We start from the raw sequence: 15,978 nt of genomic DNA on the forward strand, positions 1-15,978 counted from the left end.
TTTGTTTTAACTATTTTCATCAATTTATTAGTTGCCTTTTAATTCTTTATAAATTTTTTGAAATAAAAAAGTTTAAAATTATTAATAAAATAGATTGATTATTTTTTAAATTATTATGCCCACCACTGTTTTTATACTTAGGATAGTTTTTCCCAAAGTGTAATCTCTGAAACATTAGGCTTCTAGAAAGTTTTGTTAAGTAAATAAAAGTATATGGTTTGATAAGTTTGGAGAAAATGAAGATGTATATATTAAAGTGGTTTGCTTTTATATTTTTCATGCCTTTAGGAAGCTAATATGCATTGAACTTCAAATGAGAAGACAGAGTGTACAGCATTTATAGAACATATTTGACCATGGAACTCTTCATTCCTAAATCTTGCCAAAGGGCTAGAGTGTCTCTGAACACATTTTAGGTGACCCTATGTAGAAACTGCTTGTTTGCCCCAAGAACAGATAAAAAAACTCACACCATACTTTTTTTAGTTTTTTAAAGACTCATTACTTATTTATTTAACTATTTTTTTCACTAGATATTTGTTTGGTATATGTTGTGAAACTTTTTGAAGTACCTTCTTATTATGTATGGTGTGTTGAAGTAGTACCTATTCTGTTCTATTAATCTGACTGTAATTTCATAAACCAGAACCACAGATTGTTTTAACATAATGATATATTTAAACATCCGTTAAGTATATTAAAAGATATGACTTATTTTTCTTTTCCCCTTAATGTTTACCTATTTATTCTTCCAACTGAACTTTAGAATTATTTTATCTTGATCCCAAATAACATTGTATTAATCCTATCATTAATTTGGAAGCTATTTGCATATTTCACAAAATCCAGTGCTTCATGATGAAAATACAGTTTCTGTTCCTATTGCATTGAAGTTTTTATTTATATTACTTAGTAAAGTATTTTAATGCTCCCCATATAGATTATGTGCATTTCTTAATAAGATATTACTAGTATGTGAATAGTACCTTTTCTCATTATGTACTCTAATTAGTTATTGCTGCTATACAGAAAAACAATCAACTTTTGCCATTTAATTTGTATCCAATCATTGTAATCAACTTTTATATCAATTCTCAGAGTTCTATAGATTTTTCCCATGAGTTTTCTTTTAAATAGTCATATTATCTGCAAATAATAACAAAAATTTGCTTTCTCTTATTTCCGTATTATATTTTATTGCCTTGGTGCTAAAGTCTATGTCTGTGTTAATTAGTAAGGGAATTAACAATATGCTTGTTTTTTATTAAATATAATACTGGATAGTTTTAAAGGTAATTTTAAGATAAATGATTGATTTCCAAATTTGTAGAAATTAATTTTTAAAAATTAGTAGCGAGTGCTAAATGCTATTAAAGGCATTTTTTTTGCCAACAAATGACAGCAAAAGAAATCTTGTGGGATTTCTTCTTGTATTATCTATTTATCTATCTTTATCTGTCCATCCATCCACACACATATAAATTACATTATAAACGAGATATTTACATACATAGTTGTATATGTCATATGTACAACTTACACACACACACACACAGACACTTCTATGTCTAATGTTACTAAAAAAAGCTGGCTTTTATTGGCTAAATTCTCTTTGGTTGTAAACCAAAGCAGGTTCCTAGATGCCATGTCTTAGTGCTTAATACTGAGACAGCCAAATAGTTTTCTTACATGGTCTCATATTTTCATAATAAATCATTTTCAGGTTCTCCTTGGGCCTCAGAATAATGTTCTCTTCATCTTTTTTTTTTTTTTGTATTTTATTATTAGACCGTGTGTTGTTTTTTCTTCTTTCTACTCTTAAATCAGAGGCATCCAGACTCAGTGTGTGCTGTCAGACAATGTATCAATTTCATTTGATGCTGTTCATTGTCAGCCAAGTGCTCACCAAATCACCTTTTCATGTCTGTATAGATGAAAGGGCACCTAACATATGGGAGTCTTGGCCATACATCAGTGTCTAATACAAGTTTACCTGGTTCAGTTCTTCTGGACTAAAATGGAATCACTCTCTATCTTCATTGTTTGGATCTTTGACTCCTTACAGATAAAGGACAGTGCGAACACGATACTGTACTTCTTTAGGAGCTTATGCCTACAGCCTATTTATGGTCCCACACTTGCATGGTGATGTTTTCTGAGATGTAACTCCCGGTGTTCAACCCTGCACCACCAGCACAGTTGATTTATTAGAATTGGGTTCTCCATATGGATGTATGAAGATGTATGTATGGTGGTGATATGAGAAACGTGTGGGACAATGAGGGGCTGACAGTGCCTTGGCACCTTAAGAAAAAATGCTTTTACATAGGATGACTGCACAGTGTTTTTTTAGGTACTGACCTGCAGTCTCTAAGCTGTCATGCATTCAGTGAGGAAGAAAAGAGGTGTCTTCCTATTATTTTTCAGGAAACATGGCTCCTCTGTTTCAGGGAAAGAAGTTGGAGAAGGCCATTAATTATTTTTCTCATAATCATTCCTTACTCTGCTAGTCATTGGAAAACACTCTCCCAACCACCCCCGACTCAAGCACTATGCTCTCTGCCAGTCTTAATTTTCTGTGTTTCTGAGCTTTTTCTTTTTTCATAGATATTTTATTGGGGTGTTTGGAAACACGGAGTGAAGAGTTACTTTGCAAGTACCCATTTAGAGTAGAAATTTGAGGAAGACTTTCAGGATCTGCAAGTGAGGATAAAATTAACAGAAACAAATGGGAAGCAGTTTAGTTTGTTCTGTTCTGGATATCCCATAACGCAAATAGTATGATGTGAAATTGACAATATTTAAAGGCTATGATATAAAGCCCGTACATCTTCATAATATGGTAAAAAAAAAAACAGGGGAGAGATGAAAACAAAGATAGATACAGACACAGACACAGACATAGACATAGACACAGACATACAAGACACACACACACACACACACAGGAACATATCCACAACAACATAAAGAAAAAATACTCATGACAATTACAGTTCTCGTTTCTGTAACTGGACATGTAGTCATAGCTAGCAGTTATAACTATCTTCTTCCACTACTCATTCTTTATTCCCATTTCCTTCAGCAAGCACCTCAGCTGGTCATGGTTCTTTACTTGGTAAAATGACCCAAACCTTCATCCCTGAAGGGTCTGGGCCATTAGTCGTACTTCCAGGATTGGGCTGTTGTAGTTTTCCATTGACCTTAATCACAGGACATGGTACTACTAAGAGATGCCCTCAGGGCTCTTCTTTATTTCAGACATACTTTCTTTTACCTCCCTTGTTGTGTAGTAGTTCAGTCTTCCCTTGGTAGTCAAGATCAATCACACCAGCCAGCATGGTAACTCCCTTCTTTGACTATTGATTCAGAGGCATGAGGAGTCCAAAGTGGCCAGGCAGCAATCTTAAATTCCCATTCAATGGAACCATTGTTGTATCTGCTAGTGGAAGCATTCCTCCCTTTGGAACTAAGACCTGTAAGCCAGCAGACCCTAGACACTCACAGAAACAGGAAACAAGAATTTTGCTAATAGGTCACTAGGTGTAATAGTGAGTGGTGCCACTTCCATTTCCACCCCTTGATCCCTGGGCCAGTGAATTCTGGCTATCGGAGAAATAGCACCTTATATTGGAAACTGATTCAAAGAATATAGAACCTTCCAGAGACCTCACCCTAGCCCTGCAAAGTATAGTCACGTAACAGAGTCTTCAAAAGGCTGTTCCACCATTTTATAACACCAACTACTTCAGGATGTTGGGGGATGTGGTAAGACTAGTGAATACCATAAGTATGGGTCTATCACTGTACCTTTTTGATTATAAAATAAAACAATGTTGTGTGGAATACCGTGATGGAGGATAAGGCATTTTGTAAGTCCATAGACTGTAGTTTGGGCAGAAGCATCCCATGCAAGGAAGGCAAATCCATACCCAGAGTAAATGTCTACTCTAGTAAGATTAAAACCTTGTTTTTTCCATGATGGATGGAAGCAGTGCAACATAATCAACCTACTACCGAGGAGTTGGCTGGTCACCCTGAAGATTGGTGCCACATTGGAGGCTGTTTTTATCTCTGCTGCTGGTAGATTGGGCACTCAGTGGCTGACATCAGGTTGATCTTGGTGAGTGGAAGTACATGCTATTGAGCCGAGGCATAACCTCCATCCCAGCCACTTTGTTCATGAGCACACTGGGTGATGATGGTGGTGGCTGGGAAAAGAGGCTGACTGATATCCACAGAACAGGTTATCTTGATTATTGAAATCTTTCTTTGCTAATGCCACACTTTGGTGAGCATTCCTATGGGACACAAATATCTTCACATTTTTTTGCTCATCCTGAAAGGTCTATCCACATATCTCTTCCCCAAATTTCCTTGTTACCAATTTTCTAATCATATTTCTTCCAAGTCCATGACCATCCATACAAACCATTGGCTATACCCATGAATCAGTATGTAATCACATATAGCCATTTTTTCTTCCAACCAAAGTGAGCAACCAGGGACTGCTTGAAGGAAGGATTTCCCTTCATCACTTTCCTTCAAGTATGTTCGAGGAAAAGGATTCACTTTTGGGTGGTGCCTACAAATCATGCAGAACCATCTGTGACCCATCAGGCTTAAGTCCTTTCTTCCTCTGTCAACTCATCATAGAGATCTCCCCATGAGGCCTAGGTGTAGTCTGGGAGAGAAAAGGCAGTATAGCAGGAGTAGGAACCATGGGTATTTAGGCCACTTCTTCATGTAACTCACTTGTGTCATTAGGGCTTGCTAAGGCCCCATCACATAGGTACCACTTCCATTTGATGATGAAGTGCTGGCATGCATGCCCAACTTTATGTTTTGTTGGGTCACATAACACCCAGTTCATGACAGGCAGCTCAGGTTGCATGGTAACGTAATGGCCCATTGTTAATCAGTGTCTACTGAAGCCCACTAGCAGGCTGTGAACTGTTTCTCAAAAGGAGAATAATTATCTGCAGAGAATGGCAGGACTTTGTTCTTAGATTGCAAGGACCTGTGCTGTTATTCACCTGTAGGGGCCTGCCAAAGGCTCCAAACAGTATCTTTATCTGCCACTGACACATCAAGCACTATTTAGTCTTCTGGATCACATGGCCCAAGTGTCAGAGCAGTTTGTACAGCAGCCTGGGCTTGTTGCAGAGCCTTCTCCTGTTCTAGGTTCCACTCAAAACTAGCAACTTTTTAGGTCACTCAGCAAATGGGCCTACTAGTTGTGCCTCTATTGTTGGTTTTAGTGGAGGGCCTGTTGCAACAACTTATCCTTTACCTTAGAAGGGATATCTCAACATGCTCCACTTCACTAGACCTCTAGAAATTTCTCTGCAGTAGAGGCCCCTGAATTTTTGGCAGATTTATTTTCCATCCTCTGCTACGCAAATGTCTTACTGATGTCTGGAGTAGCTGCTACTTCACGCTCACTAGGTCCAATCATCATAATTTAATGGATTAGTGTAATGTCTTGTGGAAAGGAAAAGTAATCAAGATTCCTGTAATCTACATGATGACATAACATTGGAAAATTGATATACCCCTGAGGTAGGACAGTAAAGGTGTATTACTAACCTTGCGAGCTGGAAGCAAACTGCTTCTGGTGGAATTTACTAATAGATATCAATAAAAAGCATTTGCTAGATCAATAGCTGATACCAGGTACCAGGACATGTGTTAATTTGCTCAAGCAATGAAACCACATTTGGCATGGCAGGTGCAACTGGAGTCACCACCTGTTTAAGCTTACAATAATCCACTGTCATTCTCCAAGATCCATTGTCTTCCAAACACACTAAATAACTGAATTGAGTGAGAATGTAGTGAGAATCACCATGCCTGTATCTTTCAAGTCCTTGATGGTGGCACTAATCTCTGCAATCCCTTCAAGAATGCAGTATTGCTTTTGGTTTACTATTCCTAGGAAGTCACAGTTCTAGTAGCTTCCACTTGGCCTTTAACACTACAATAGCCCTCACTGCACAGGTCAGAGAACCAGTGTGAAGATTCTGCCAGCTGCTAAGTGTATGTTTTCCAACTATGCGTTCCAGAGCTGGGGAAACAACCATAGCATGAGTTTGGGGACCCATTTGAAATATACCTGAGCTAAAACTCCTTTGATCACCTGGTTATCATAAGCCGCTACTTGGAATGGTGGGCTACAGTGACATTTTGGGTCTCCTAAAATCAGTGTCAGTTCGCAGTCAGTGTCCAGTAGTACCTGAAAGGTCTGATTGTTTCCTTTTCTCCAATACACAGTTACCCTGTTAAAAGTCATAGGTTTTTTTGAGGAAGACTGGGAGAAAAGTTAACGGTACAAATTTTTGGTAGTTTACCAGGGTGTTTCCTCAAGGAGACTTGATGTCCTCTTCATTCAAGAAGTTCTGGGTCTAAAAACTGGCTCAATTCTGAGAATTGATTAAGGGGCTTTGACTCTGGTTTTATAATTCAGGTTAGACTTTTGTTCGCTTCATCTAAAATTTTCTGCTTATATAAATCAAATAAAAATTTAATAGGCTTCCCATTCATTTCACTCTAGGAACATCATGATAAACTAGCCAACACCATTGGTCTGCATGATTCAGACAATTCTGATAGCTGCTTTGACTCTGCTGTCCATTACAGTAACCATGCCCACCTTGCCTTTGGCAGCTGAATGTAGCCACTTGACCTTTCCACACCAGTATTCAATTACTCTCATTGCATTTAGTTTTCCAAAATGAATGTCTGTGGTTCTCACTGTAAGGTCTGGCCTATAAGAGAAGAGTGATCATGAGCTCTTTACGAATGCAAGGGCTCCTCTCACAAATTTGTTTTTCACAGTAGTGGAGAAAGGCATGTCTTTTGGAGACTCCCAGTGTAAGTGAGTAGGCCTTAATTGACAAGCCCATTCTAACATTCTAATTTCCCCAAGCCTTTGAATTGCTTCCTGTACATTAAGCCAAGGCAGGTTCTGCATTTCTAATTCACTCACTATAAGCCATCTTTTGGTTCATGTTTAAGCCAACTAACCAGACAAATTGTTACAGCCCTTTCTAACTCCCTGAGCTGCAACATTAAATGAAGGATCTTTGCTTAGTGGGCTCATATCGATAAATTTAGCCTGACACAATTTTATGCACCTTTCACCATTATCCCACACCCTCAGTATCTATTTCCACACATGTTCCCTGAATTTCTGCTTGTATACATTAGAAAATTCAAGCCATTCTTTTGGAGTATAAAGCACCTTCTCATGGGTCACACCTCATACCTCCCTTTAGGGGCCTGCTGGGACTTGGGTCTAGTTACAGGCTGAGAAGCAAAGAGAGATGGTGGAGGCAGGTCTTGAGAAGAATCAACATTGTCTTGCACGGCAACTGCCTCTGGTAAGGTCATTACAGTTTTCCCAGGCAATGCAGGGTTAATCCCTTCAGACAGTGGTAGGTAAAGCCGCTGGCGTTGGAAAGGCCACTTCTACTGGGGGTGGAGAGGCCTCTTCCACTGGAAAAAAAGACTAATCAGAATTTAGGGATTCAGTGTCCCCAACTTCATCAGGTTCTTCCCATACATTCATATTCAAATTTACAGGGTCTTATTTTATCCCAGTCAATGTCTTCACTAAACAGTAGACACATGGTTGGGCTTGACATTGAACTTGCTTCATAATTCAACCAATTGCAGGATGTAATTTTGCATCTGATTTTCAGAAAATTTAATCTTGTACCTATAGGAAAAAAAGATTTCCTTCAGGGAACATATAGAAGCTTTCAGGTCATTTATGCAGTGCTTGAGCTGGGGATTTCTTTCATTCCTTTGTCCAGTTACATTGGGGGCAATCAGCCAACTGTATTATATTCATAGTGTCTTAGCCCATTCATGTTGCTATAACAAAATGTCATAAACTGGGTGGCTTATGAACAACAAAAACTTACTTTTTACAGTTCTGGAGTCTGAGAAGTCCTAGATCAAGGTGCTGGCAGTTTAGGTGTGTGCCTCCTTGTGTATAGACAGCTGTCTTCTCACTATGTCCTCACATGGTGGAAGGGATGAGAGACCTATCTGGGGTTCCTTTTAGAAGGGTACTAATTTTGTTCATGAAGGCTTTGAGTGGTGACCGAATTATCACTCAAAGGCTCACCTCCAAAAACCATCACTTTGAGGATTAGGTTTCAGCATATGAATTTTGGAGGAACATAAACATTCAGTCTCTAGCAGTTTGACTTCCAAAAATGTTCAAAAGCGTCATAGACACAGTCACCAGCTCCTTGCTTCTTATAAGTGGTTGATTATGAATATCCAATGGAGATATTTTAGATATCTGTACTGCAAGATCATGTCATGGACTATCAGTGCTTTCCTTACTACTAGAAATAACGACATTGGTGTCATTAAATCTAATCAGAGAGGCAATTCCAGAACTCCAGAACCATTCAGAAAGCTCATTCTTAAAACTCTGTTACTCTGGAACCACTTTCTGTCCCAAATTCTGTATTAGTCTGAATTCTCCATATAGACAGAACCAGTGTAAGGCATCAGCTCATGTGATTATGAAGGCTGAGAAGTCCAAGATAAACAGTTGACAAGCTGGAGACTCAGGAGAACTGATGGTAGGATTCCAGTCCAAGATCGAAAGCATGAGAACCAGGAAAGCTGATGGTATAGTCAGAATAAAAAGCGGGAGACTGATGTCCCAACTCTAAGACAGTAAGGCAAAAAGAAAGAATTCTTTTGTACTCAGCCTTTCAATCTATTGCTTCATACACTAATCTCATCCAGAAACACCATCACAGATAAACCCAGAATAATGTTTAACCAAGTATCTGGGCACCCCATGACCTACTCAAATTGATATATAAAAGCGTCCATCATAACACTCTGTTTTACAGCACTATAACTTAGATTAGCATAACAACTGAAGAAAATATTGTTAAAAGTTACTTGACAAATTTAAAAAATAATTTGCTTCTGTACCTACTAATGTCACTGTTTTATTTAACAGAATGCCATTTATTTGCTATAAAGAAAGTACATGGGCTGAAATGCAATTTGGTTACTTTCAAAATTTATGTCTATTCTGAATTTCTCTTTTCTATAAGGCAATTGCCTTAAAAATTCACTGAAACTACTGATTTCTCATGCTTAGAACCATTCAGTTTTAATGTGAAAAACTCAACACAGTGCCCAACCTGCATAGCTGCTGACATCTCACAAATCTCCCATCCAAGTTTTTTGTTATTTAGGAATAAATAATTATCCAGGAAAAACTCTCCTTATCTAATCTCTCTAAATTTAAAATTTCATGTTAAAATTTAAAATTTTAACTTACAAATGTGGCATCAAAATGTTCTAAAATGCTTCTTGGGAAAATGTACCATTAAAGAGCCTTAACATATTGTAGTCTCATCATTCCCATATTATAGATTGGGAAACTTAAGTTTGTCAATATAAAATACCTCCCACAAGGTCATAGGACAAGGTAATGGCAGAACCAGGAATGTGCAGTATAAGTAAGTAAATGTAACTTAATTTTACTGTACATTTACTCTTAAACAAGTATGTTATTAATTTTTTAAAGATATACAATAAATGTCATACATCAGTTAAAGATGTGATCTATAGATGTTACAAAGTCTTGCCTCTCACCTTTACCTCCCTAAAAGGTGACCTAACAAATTACAGACAAGGAGTATAAAACAAAATTTAATATGACATTTGAGACAATGGAGCACTTAAAACTGCAGGAAAATTGGTCATGATTTAATTTGAAGACAGTAAACTATAAGCACTGAAGTTGAGAAATCAGAAATAACTACTTTTAAGGAAGTAAATAAACTTTGTAATACAATAGTACTTCTCTTACGACTGAATATAAAACAACTTCTAACCTACTTTATGTTACTAAAATAGGAGCATCTAATGATAGTTCTACTTCATTTTCATATCCCCTTTCATCTCAAAACCTCCCCAAATACCTAGCAAATAGTAACTTGTTAATTCATTCAAGAGTGCTTTCAATCCGTTGAGGATAGACACTCTCACTCTACTCACATTTTTAATGGAATCATCCTACTGAATTGAGACCCACTAATCTGCCTTCCACATTTCACAAAGGTCTTTAGTTCTAGAGTTGTCCTTTATATAAATAAGTGAAAGGGATCACAGCATTAACTTGCATATTTCACACGGAATTCCATGTGTAACTTGATCTGAAGCCATTTTTTAAATGGGTTTATGGCTGTAGTTATTGCAGGATTATCTTTATTTCTGGCTATATCCCTTTGCATTCAACTGAACCATTGTTTCATGTACAACTCCAATCAGCCCGTCTGGGCTAGCTAGAGCCCTCAGTTTGCCGAGTGCTAGCAGTATATGTTTGCACAGGACTTCTTGACAATGTACTCCACTTTCTTTCCTCTTTTCACTTCTGATAGATATTACCCATCTTTCCGAACAAGTATGTTAACTCAACACTGATGGCTCTATTGTCTCATTTCTGGTGATGTTTATTTTAATTTTTGTAACTTAGATTTATATAAACAATGCAGACAGTTTTAAAGAACATGGATATAATATGAGTGGTACATCTGTCTCAATTATACGGTAGACTGGACTTAACGATGACTACAAACTTTTCAAGGCTCTGAGCTGGCTGATGAGCTGATGTTACTCTTTGGTAGCTAGTTTTCTGGATAATAAACCCCTAGTCAAGAAGTATACATTGTGTGTCTGTAGACTGCATAATGGAGACTATGTTCTCACTGGTGATTGATTTGCAATATTTGTACTTCTAACTTAGTCTAATATCTGGCATGTTTCCCATAACATTTTTATATGTACTGCATCACATTGGACTAAATCTAGATACACTTTCTCTTGAATTCAGTACCTAGGAATTGCAGATCAGTCTATCTGCACAGTAAATATCAACCAAACATAAAAATTTACTTGTTTTCAAAATTAGGTATTCACTGAAATCTCTATTTTCTATGTGGAATTTGGGTTTTCCTTTCAAGCACTGACCCCATACTTACATAATCTAATACTCAACTTACAAATTTTAGAAGAATCATTGCAAATTCAACTTTATAACTGAAGACAATAAAGTATCACTTAATTTCTTTGGATAAGTAACTCTACCTGCACAGATATTTTAAATCAATGCAATGACTGTTGTTAGAGCAATATCTCACCCTTGGTTGGTCCTGAAGCATTTATAATTTGAGGCTACAGGATACAGAGTTGAAACTCCTTTCTGTAATGAAACAAATCTTAGTGGGACTGCTTCTCACTTCTCTTTGTGCTCATCTTGGCTCAGTTGAGCTCCTCCAAACTCAGACTAAGATGAGAAATGGGACCAATGCTCTTGATAAAGTAGAATCAGTAATTTTTAAAAATTAACAGTATTTCTTGAAAAATGTACTACTAGCACTGTATCTGTAATTAGGAAGTAATAGTGTGTTCTGGGAGAGCTGATTGCTTATAACACATCAAAATCAAGTAAAAATAAAGTAAAAAACATTTAATCAAAGGTGAATGGTCTGAAGATATATTGCCTGGGATTCAAAAGACACTGCAAAGATTAATTATAAATGCAAAGTTTCATTAAAAGCATAGGCGTCTGGAAAACATCCTGTCATCTTTCCAAAAGACAGGTGTTATAGACTGAATGTTTATGTCCTCCCAAATTCGTATGTTGAAATCTAATCTCCAATGTGATGGTATTTGAAGGTGGGGTCTTTGGGAGGTGATTACGTCATGAGGAAAAAGCCCTAACGAATGGAATTAGTGCCCTTTTGAAGGGGACCAGAGAGCTCCTTCTACCATGTGAGTACACAGCTAGAAGGTGACTGTCTATGAACCAGATAGAGGGCCCTCACCAGACACCAAATCTGCTGGCACCTTAATTCAGGATTTCCTAGATTCCAGAACTATGAAAAATAATTTTCTGTTGTTTATAATCCATACAGTCTATGGCCTTCTGGTATACAGCTTAAGCAAACTAAGGCAACAGGCATAAAGTAGCTCATTTTAGACATTCTATCAACAATCCCTTACTGAGTATTCATTCTGTACATAAATAAATCTCAGACAGACCTGGCTTAACAATATCTTCTCATTACCGCCATCTCCAGTAAAAATTTTGAAACTGTCTTCATGTACAATGAAGAAGTTTAATATTTTGATACAGAGCTGTTTGTTGGTAGGCATTGTTATATACTTTGAAATGGAATAGTAATTTTAGAGTTATTTTTTTTTTTTTTTTTTTTTCCGTTTTTTCGTGACCGGCACTCAGCCAGTGAGTGCACTGGTCATCCTTATATAGGATCCGAACCCGCGGCGGGAGCGTCGCCGCGCTCCCAGCGCAGCACTCTACCGAGTGCGCCACGGGCTCGGCCCTTAGAGTTATTTTTGTCTATTCATTTCAAGTATACATTTCAAGTATATATTTCATTGTAAGATAAACTTCATGGTTTAAATTAATTTTAATTACAGGTTCTACAAATTATTCATGCAAATTCTAGTTCTAAATGCCTTGAGGATCAATGAACTTGATAGTTTTTTCATACCTCGGAGGAATTATAGACAACTTGGAAAGGAATTATCCTACAGGCACTAAATGAAATGATGACGCTGCCTTCCTAGAGAGACACTGTAGAACATACTCAGAGTGTCGGTTCTGGAGCCAGCCTTCCTGAGGTCAAATTCTGCTCTACCACTTGTGAACTGTGTGCCTTTGGGCAGGTTATTTACCTCTCTATGCTTCAGTTTTTTGTCTATAAACTGAGGTTCATAACAGAGCCTAACTCATTGAATTGTTTTGATGAATAAGTGAGTTAATACACATAAAGCACCTAGAATAATGAATAATGACTTGTATATAAAGTACCCAGTAAATGTGAGTTTTTAGTACTATCAACCTCACCTTCACAAGGTAAATCCATAACTCTGAATGAAAGAAAGGTAGATTTTAAGGTCAGAACCAACTGAATGAGGCTAGACTCTCTACTAAGCAGATTCTAAGGGTAGCCACAAATGAAATTGGCCAAGCCACCTTTGCTTTAGTTTTCCATTTCCTCTATTCAAAATGTCCTAAGTGTCAAAATGGTAATCCATCATTTTGCCCATTCTCCTATGAAAAGTGCCTCATACTAATCATTTCACTCCAAGATGCTCTAAGCACTGGAATTCTTGAAAATTAACTCCTTATGAATTCCCCTCTGAGTGCCTCATGGAACAAATTATAGAGTAAAGAAATTAGTTGCTCACTGAATTTTAAAGCCAGTAATTAATTTACTTAATCTCAAACTATTTAGTTAAGCTTTATTATTCACATTCGGTGTGCTTGATCTTAAATTATTCAGAAATAAAGCTGAGAGAAACTGCAGATCAATATTGTTAATTTAGAATATTCACAAGGCAAGATTCTATGAGAAAATGATATATATCATAAATTAAGATACAGCTCAACTATTGTACATGATTCAAATAAACTGAAAAACTCCTTAATCATAGTATATCTGATGTCAAGATTAACCTTATCTTTGTATTCAAATTCTTTAATATGGAATTATAATCTCCAGAGGTTCCAGAGAGTTAAAGATGAGGTCTTCAAAGTTATTGAACATTACAGTCTCAAATCGTTAGAAGGAATCTTGAGAAGTTATTTCAGGCCACACCTAAAATTATGTCCCAAGTAAATGAAAATGTACATGAATTGTAACCATTAAAGAAGCTCCATATCTTCACACATGGAATAAGAGAATGATAGTCCCATCAGACAAGAGATCTTAACTTTTTATAAGATTTCCTGACTGCCCTTGAAATTCACAGGCTAAAGTTTGCCTTTCCAGACATTTTTTCTATCATACATTATTTCGTTACTTTCATACTAATTAGCTCTCAGGGTGTAGACACTGGATTTGTAGTTGATTCCATTCTATGAGAGTTCCACAAAATGTAGTCTGTTCTTCCTATTGTCTATTTGGGAACAGAGGCACAGAAGTTTTTCCACTTGGAAAGTAGATTAGAAAAGGATCGAGTATCTCAAGGAACAATGTATCAGCCATGAAGAAGAGAGTTGTCCAAAATAAAATAGTTTTATTTCATAAAAGATACTAAATATAGTTGATGCTTGAAGATTTGCTACTAGGTTGTAGCAAGTTCTCCTTCTCCCCTCCAGTTTAATTAGTTTAGAGTGATAAGAAGGAATCCCAAAAAGACGGCTGTGAAGATTTGTTATTTTAATTAGCCAAGTATATAGAGGAAAACCATCATCTAACATGAAGAAAACTGAAGGCAAGTTAAGCAGTATCAAAAAGAGATAAGACCATCTCACCAACAACACTAGGCTAAATTAAGAGTTTTATTGGCTAATGCAGACTCATAAAACAGCTGAAATGTTCTCTGCCTTTGTACATGAGGAAAGTACTTTACAGGTATCAAATATTGATATCCCTGCAAAGCAAAGTATCACATTGACCCTACGCTGAAGCTACTTGAATAACTTCAAATGGTAAGAAAAAAACACCATGGCAACTACCCAACAGGTGTACACTGTTTGTGTCAGTTTATAAATGACATAGAACATAGATACCATTTAAATGGAAGTGGAATAGAAGTAGAATATATTTTCGTATTATCAAACCAAAGCATTTAGAAAGAACTTGGTGTTTCTTATGGCTAGAATGTCAAATAGTTCACATGATTTAGACAGATTTTATGTGCATAATTTTAGATTGATTATCATAGATATGTTTTCATATTTGATCCAGGTTTCCTTCAGCTCAGATGTTTTAAGTGCTTTGTGTGCATGGCTTCTGCATTAACATTGTGCTGTGTCTATTTTGTGATCTGTTATTAGTATTATCAATTGGAACTCAGGCAAACTTTCATATAAAATGAAGACAAGAAATAAAAATCATCAGTATCTTTCAACTGTTAACCCAGGCCTGAGGTAGCCTGCATATGCATCTGCTCTGCATTTCTAGAGGTAGCTGTTTTTCTACCTTAGCTCCCTAATTACACCTTCTGGGAGACGGGAATTTGTACCATTTTGCCCTTCATTTGCATCATCAAGCAACTCTAGCCTTCATGTCCCTTTGCCTGGTAAGTTGCAGGGTTTTGGTTTCTGCACACTGATTATTCAGCCAGGCTTGCCTCTCCTTGGAAAGCTTCAAGGACATTGCTATTCTTCCTTCAGGCTTACAGCACACACTTGAAAAGACCCGTCTTGCCTTCCATCCTGCTCAAACAGTGGCGCATGACACCCTCTCAGCCCAGTTTCACTTTTCTGAAGACCGGAGTGTGCCTACATAAGAGCTAAAAGCAAAGACTTCTTGTCAGAGGCTGAACACATCCTTGCATTCACTTGAGAGTTAACCCTTAAGAAGCATGCCTTGCAGCTTACCCATGGGTCTGGCTTTAGAGCAGATTCATTATATTCCTTATTTGGCAGAAGTAGTAAGATATTCAGAGTCTGTCCTAAGGCTATGTGAGTGTGCTTTCGCAGTATATGTACATATAGGGCATTTAATCGACTACCTGTTTGAAGTTCTGTATTGATCGTAAAACAATGCTTAATCTAGAATACTGTATATTTATTTTTAGCTTATAATTTTTTTCATGGAAGCTTGATGGGGCTGTTCTAAAAACTAGGAAAAAACTAACTGCAATTCTAAAGAAGTCAGGTGATGTCATGCAAAATGAAATCTTTGGGGACTGTCAATTAATTATCTGAAAATGTACATAATATAAGTGGCTACACTGGATGATTTAACTGAAACATTTAGATCACTTTAGCTATATGTAGAATATCTGAGTAATTCATAGAACTGAAAGTAAAATGCCCATAAAAGACACATAAAATTCAATTCCCTATGGGACATGGCGAGATATGATGTTCCTATAATTTGATTTTTAGGTACTTTTAAAGTTAGAAAATTTTCCAAGTAAATTCTACTTTACCAAAATAATTTCTTCTGT

The sequence above is a fragment of the Cynocephalus volans genome, chromosome 5 (genome assembly GCF_027409185.1).
Source record: "Cynocephalus volans isolate mCynVol1 chromosome 5, mCynVol1.pri, whole genome shotgun sequence".
Classification (NCBI taxonomy): Eukaryota; Metazoa; Chordata; class Mammalia; order Dermoptera; family Cynocephalidae; genus Cynocephalus; species Cynocephalus volans.